The 6,845-nt window shown below is 43.1% G+C and overlaps 1 long non-coding RNA gene across 1 annotated transcript; it reads right to left on the bottom strand.

Annotated features, from left to right (window-relative positions):
• Positions 1-636: 636 nt before the first annotated feature.
• Positions 637-6,071, bottom strand: LOC149321018 (uncharacterized). Its single transcript, XR_016277060.1, has 2 exons — positions 5,864-6,071; positions 637-2,665 (listed from the first exon to the last, which is right to left on the bottom strand). It is a non-coding gene; the product is annotated as an uncharacterized LOC149321018 (long non-coding RNA).
• Positions 6,072-6,845: the final 774 nt, after the last annotated feature.

Below are 6,845 nucleotides of genomic sequence, written 5' to 3'. Positions count from 1 at the left end.
CTGTGATACTGTGACCAGCATGATTGCACAGAACGCTATTTGCCTGCTCACTGGAGTGGTACCTTCTTGTCTACTTGCATTTGCGCTTTCAAGCTGCTAGGGTGGCAGAAGCTGGGACTCGTGATGAGAGCTCACCTCATCATGCGGCACTCGGGCCTCGAACTGCCAACCTACCAATCTTGCGATCAACAGAGTCAGTGTCTTAACCACTTGAGCCACCACTCATGTACTGGAAGAAAAATGCTTGTTGGGGTGAAGGAGAAGATTTGAAGCTTGAAGGTTTATGTTGCTGCATTTGCAACCTTTCCTCCTTTCCCACTCTGCCCCTTGCAGCTCTCTCACTCTACTAGTCTCAGTTTAAGACTAGTGTGTAGTGGAGAGGTGGGAAGAAGACAACGAGGCACTTAATTATGCTTAAGACTAGTGTATGGGGTGGGGGAGAGAAGAGGTACTCAGTTCTGCTGCTGTCCTGATGTTTCTATCCTTGCAGTCTGCCCTCCCACCTCTGTGTGTGTGTGTGTCCGCTAGCCTCAGCTTAACATCAATGAGGTGGGGAGGGGGGAGATGAAAAGGCATTTGATTTTTCTGCTTCTGCTACTTCAGAGAGTAGGGAAATCACAACAGGAGACTTATGACTGAATTCTATCGTTCTTTATTGCTCTCCAATAAAGCAATCACTTTGCTCTAATATTTCTTTATGCTTTCTATCTATTGTGATTTTTATGGTTATTAATATATATTGTTCCAGAATAAAATATGGTAAAGCAATTTATAAAAGAAGTGCAGGCAATATACCGTGGGATATCTGAAATGTGGATTTGTATCAACACCAAATAACCAGCAGCAACCAGTGTGCCTATTGTGTGAAAGAGTCTTTTCAAATGAAGCCATGAAACCTTCCAGGTTTCTTGAGCATTTTAAGAAAATGCACTCTGATAAAGCAGACGAAAACATTAGCAGATTTTCAGTCACTTCAACAAAACATTCAAAAACAGAAACCTATTGAAAACCTGTTTGCTAAAGTTTCACAGCAATCAACTGATGGTTCACATGCATCATACAACATCTCACTGCTGACCGCTAAATCAGATAAACCTCCTCATACAATTGGGAATGAGCTCATTCTGCCATCAGTAAGTGAGGTGCTGCACACAGTTATGCACAAGTCACCTGAAAACTATCCCTCATTAGCTATTAAAGCTATCCCTCCTTGCAAAATTTGGTCAGAGAATAGATGAAATGACATCTTAAAGAAGAAATTTCAGATAGCTTAAAGTCACAGCTCTATAATCCAGGCTGATATAACTGAAATTAATAGGGCTCATCAGGGCAGCAGTTTCTATTTAATGTGAAGTCGAAGGCTTTCATGGCCAGCATCCATAGTTTTTTTGGGGGGAGGTTCGGGCTATGTGGCCATGTTCTAGCAGAGTTTCTTCCTGAAGTTTCGCCAGCATCTGTGGCTGGCATCTTCAGAGAATGCTTGCCTGGAAAGGAGTTGGGTATATATATTGTGTGACCTGGAAAGGCGGGAGTGATTTGCATGTGTATTGTTGGTTGCTAATGGTAGTCCTCCGGGTGGGAAGGTCTGTAAAGGAGGATTAGTGTTTGCTTGATTAGTGCTCATTGTCTGCTGGGAAACCCCTGACCCTGAGAGATTTCTCATTTGCATTTGTTGAGTCTTCATCTTGATATTTTTCAGGACTGGTAGCCAAAACTTGTTTAAGGTTTTCCTTATTCCTGTTGAAATTGTCCAAGTGTTTGCCTGGACAATTTCAACAGGAAAGAGGAAACCCTTAAAGTAAACAGAAGCTGGTGAAACATCAGGAATAAACTCTTCTTTACATGGCCACATAGCCTGAAAACCCACATAAAACTAATTTCTATTTAGTTGTTTTATTATCAGGTCTAAATAAGGCACAGATTGAAAGAAATGTTTCCACCAAATCTTTGAGTAAAGGCGAAGGAAGTTTCTTAACTAATTTGTAAATTATAACCCAATCAAACATCCAAAGCCATCTTTCAAACTGTGTCCCCCCAGTCTGCCAGTCTGATATTATACACAGGTCTGTTCTCATTATGAGTGACTGTTATCTCATTCTCACCTCTGCCAGAGAGAAAGGTCAGAAAAACTTCGTCACAAACTATTGTAAGTCTGGCATTTTCCTTAACTGAGGAAGGCTCCTGTATGATGTTATTGATGGCTAGGGAAAAACAAGTAGTCACTTTTTCATTCTGAACCCCCAGGGCCCTCAATTCATTCTGTACTTTATGAAGATTCTTTGGGCTGAGGCACTCTTCAGTATTTCCTCTCCAGCTGAGGTAGATGTCAAGCGCAGCCATGATCTTCTGTTGTAGGACATTCCCTGAGGAATCCAAAATGGTAACTCTGCAGGTCTCCCTCCCATAAAGAAGCCTGAATGTACATCCCCCATGTTGGCATTCCTCTTCCAGACCATCTCGTAAAGAGTGAGGCTCTTTGAGTAAATCTTTTAGCACTGCAAAGAAGATCTGCTTGTGCTCTTCCTTCATTTTGTTCTGAGAATAAGACCTAGTCTGCTCTGTCATCTTTTCCTTATTTCTCCTTATTAGTCAGACCGGAATCTGACACTGTATTTACAACATTGAAGGCATTCCAGTTTGAGGCAAGAAAGGATGCTGTGTCCTGCTGAGCAAACAAACAAACACACAATAGAGAGATAGAAAGAGAGATACAATCATTCATTCAGCAGCATATCTTTGGTTCAGGCCATTTTTTCTTATTTCAGGCCTGAAAGGGATAAGTTGTCTGGATTAGATAATCATATAGGCTGGAATCCTGTTAGTATTTTAAATACCGTAAGTCTAAGATCCAAAACCCACTGCAAAAATAAGGCAGTTTGAGACTGCTTTAACTGTCCTAGTCTAGTGTTAGGGAATCCTGGGCATTGTAGTTTATTGTGGCACCAGAGCTCTCTGACAGATAAGGCTAAATGTCTCACAACACTACAGTTCCCAGAATTCCCTAGCATTGAACCAGAACAGTTAAAGCGGTCTCAAACTGGATTATTTCTGCACTGTGTTTTGGACCTCAGTTCTCCTAGGAAAGTGGTTGCCCATTTTTTGTCAGTGTGGAATGGTTGTATTCAAGGTTGGGAAATGGGATCCTGCATGTGATTTCATTGCACTGTAATGAACGATATGCACAGTACATGCAGGTGCAATGTGCCTTGCTCACACTTGCTCATAAATGATCAATGAATAAATGTTCAATGAATAAATGTAATTAGTACAATAGACTAATGAAGCTGTGTTGAACAACAATCCAATAATTCGGTGAGTTTAATGCACTTGTATCTCGCCTTTCTCCCAAAATGGGATCCAAGGTTCTTTACAGTTTTACTTTGGTTTAGGGATCCTTGAATAATATTAGCCTTTTTAGTAGATGCATTGCATTGCTGACTCATTTTTATCTTGTTATCTATTAAAACGTCCAAATTATTTCTGGTCATACTGCCATCCCTTGGCTGAATGACATCTAGCTAGGCCCAGGAAAGCTGGACAGTGAAGAAAGCTGATAGGAACAACATCAGCTCATATAAAATGTGGTGCTGGGTAAGAGTTCTGAGGATACCGTGGACTGCTAAAAAGACAAATAAATGGGTCCTAGAGCAAGTCAAGCTTGAACTCTTTGTAGAAGCTAATGGGGCTTGACAGACCGTCCCGAAAGGCCAGGCTGGAGGTGCCTGTTTTTCCTCCTGAGGGACACCACAGCAGCCAAACCGCAGGTTCTTTTTGCTGCGTGCTGTGGGTGCCGTGCATTGGCGCACTGCCACACATCAATGATGTAAACGCAGCGCCACGTCATGCGAATGCTGCGATGCTTGCGTCATCGTGGCAGTCCCCATGTGGACGGGAGGCCACCATGATGATGCAGCCGCTGCACACTAGGGCTTGGGACCATGCGGTTGCTCTGCAATCCTGAGCCCTAAAATCAGCCCCAGACTGACGCTTTCTGGGAGTCTGTACTGGGCCAATATGACTAAATTGAGACTGTCATGCTTTGGACATTATCTTGAGAAGACATGACTCATTAGAAAAGACAATAATGTTTGGGAAGGCAGTAGGAAAAGAGAAACACTGCACTCCAGATGGATAGACTCAATCAAGGAACCTATAGCACTGAGTCTGTAGAACCTGATCAAAGTGGTTGATGATTGAGGTTATATATGCACTGCAGAAATAATGCAGTTTGATACCAATTTAACTGCCATGGGTCAATGCTTAAGAATTATGGGGTTTGTAGTTTTGTGAATTATTTTGCTGTCTTTGTCAGGGAGCTCTGGTGCCACAACAAACTACAAATCCCAGGATTCCATTGAGCACTGAGCCATGACAGTTAAAGTGGTACCAAACTACATTATTTCTGCAGTGCAGAAACAGCCAGGGTGACTTGGAGGTCTCTCATTCACACGGTCATTATAAGTTGAAGTCGACTTGCTGGCAGTTAACTACAAGGACCAGGAAAGGGGCTCCTAGGCCCTGAAAATTTATCTCAAACAAAGTTCACCTTGTTCTCTCAATGTATGGCATTTCAGAAGATGGCAAAAATGTTTATTAGCTAGCAACAGGAAAAAGACACTCTCTAGAAATTTCTGCAATGAATCTGGAGACTAGGATTTGATTCCCTGCTTAGCCTTGAAACCCACTGAGTGACTTTGAACAAGTCACATGCTCTCAGCCTCACAGGGGAAGCCAATGGCAAAAGTCATTTGTTCAATCATGCCACGAAACCCCCATGTTAAGTTCACCTCAGTGTTGCCATAAGTTGGAAAAAATTTGGAAGGCACACAATAGCAAGTGTTATACATTTTTCCTGAGAAAGGCCACTGAAACATTGGCTGAAACATATTTGGCTTGTATCTAGATTTAAAAAATAAAAACCTTGTGCAGAGCACTTGGAGACTTATCTCTCCCTCCCCCCCCCCCTTTGTGGTAAGTGAGGCATTGGGGCAGGGGGCAGTGGGGGGGGAGGTGGCTCAAAGGAGTTTCACATTTGGGACTATTATTAAGCTTTGTGAGCTTTGCTGGGACTGGGCTGGCAGGTGGGAGTTACACTGCTGTTTCTACTTTCTTTTATCGGACAGGCCAAGAGAAGAGGTAGCAGGGGAAAAAACAAATTTTGGAGGAACGATGACAGTTGAAACTGTGTGGAGAAGACATGCCTCTAGGGAAGAGAATCTGGGTCAATTCTGGGAAAGAGTCCTTTGCCTTGAAGCAGCTCCAGTAGTTAAAATCTCTCTTTTTCCCCATCCATGCCAGCTTCCAGTCCACAGCATGTGGACTGTGTAAACCCCCTCCGTTCGCACTGGTTATGCACCTCTCTACCCCGAAGTCCATTCTTCCTTGGGTGCAAGAATCCTGGGATTCTGCTTCCAGAGTTAGGAGGGCAAAGAATCCCTGGATTCCTCCTGCACCCCGTTCCTAAAGCTGGAGCCTCCGGCTTTGGAGTCCACAAGCTGGAGGCTACTGTCCCACATTCACAAAAGAACTCCACCGAAAGGCCAGCATCAAGGAATAGCTTCTTGGTCACTGCTCAGCCATTTGTTTGGTTGCTGATACCAGCATGACCAGGAGGCAAAGGGAGCAGCAATTGAGATTGGTTGTTTTTAATGCACGGTAGAACTATTAAGATATACATGTTGGGGGGTGATAGTGTTGTCATTCAAGAGGAAAAGGGGTTGTGGCCCAAAAAGGTTTGGGGACCACTGTTGTATACCAAGGCATGCCTGGAAGAGAGGCAGCCACCACCCATTATGACTCAGTTCTGTTGCAATCCCTTGCTAAATTTTACTCCTCAACATTTAGACACAGACGAGATACTTACTTGGCCGGCCCCACAGAAAAAGTACAACTGTTCCCAGAAAGCAAATCCAACTTGCAAAAAAGCCAACTCAGTCCACAATCCTGGGCTTCCCCACACACCGTATTCAGCTGGAATCTGGAGCAAGAATTATGTTCAGCAAGTGGGGAAAATCTATAGATTTTAGAAGATGTTTTTAAGTGCTAATGTCACAGCCTGTAAGAGATCGAAAGAGAAACTATCTTCCTCTGACTTCTAACCCACCCTCTTATCTGCTTATGCAAGACAAGGTAAACAGGAAAGGCTAAGCGAGCCAAGAATATGTACATCCCAGTCAAAACTACTGTTGGTCATTATTGCCCAATTGCAATGATATTGATGTTTTAGTGCTGCTTGTAACTGATTTTGTCAAATAACTAAAGGTTCTGTATGGTCAGGTACAGGAAGAGATTGTCTAAGTGTGTGTGAGTTTCACTCCACCAGGTTACACCAAACCTCAGTGGAAGCTGCAATAAAAGAAATGGCCAAAAAACAAGACTCTGGGAACAGATGATATTCCAACAGAACTGTTGCAATCCACATTGAAAGAGTCAACTCTAGTACTAACCAACCTATGTTAACAGATATGGGGAAAAACGACGGCCAACATATTGGAAGCGATCAATATACATCCTCATCCACGAAAAAGGAGACACAAGAGACTGCAGCAACTATAGAACCATAGCAGTGATATCCCATGTGAATAAAATCATGCTCAAAATTCTGCAACATAGGCTCCAACCATACATGGAGAGAGAAGTCCAAGGAGGATTCAAGAAACGAAGAGGCACAAGGAATCACATTGCAAATATACGATGGCTAATGGAGTGTAGCAGGGAGTTCCAAAAGAAAATCAGCATGTGCTTTATAGACTATAGCAAAGCCTTTGACTGCACAGATCATGAAAGGCTATGGAACGCCCAGAAAGACATGGGAGTGCCAACACATCTGATAGTCCTGATGAGGA

Source organism: Sceloporus occidentalis, unplaced genomic scaffold (genome assembly GCF_023333645.1).
Source record: "Sceloporus occidentalis isolate IW3139 unplaced genomic scaffold, rSceOcc1.0.p SCAF_1, whole genome shotgun sequence".
In the NCBI taxonomy this organism is placed as follows: Eukaryota; Metazoa; Chordata; class Lepidosauria; order Squamata; family Phrynosomatidae; genus Sceloporus; species Sceloporus occidentalis.
The sequence above is the reverse complement of the archived record's forward strand: the minus strand, read 5'-3'. Positions and strand labels throughout refer to the sequence as shown.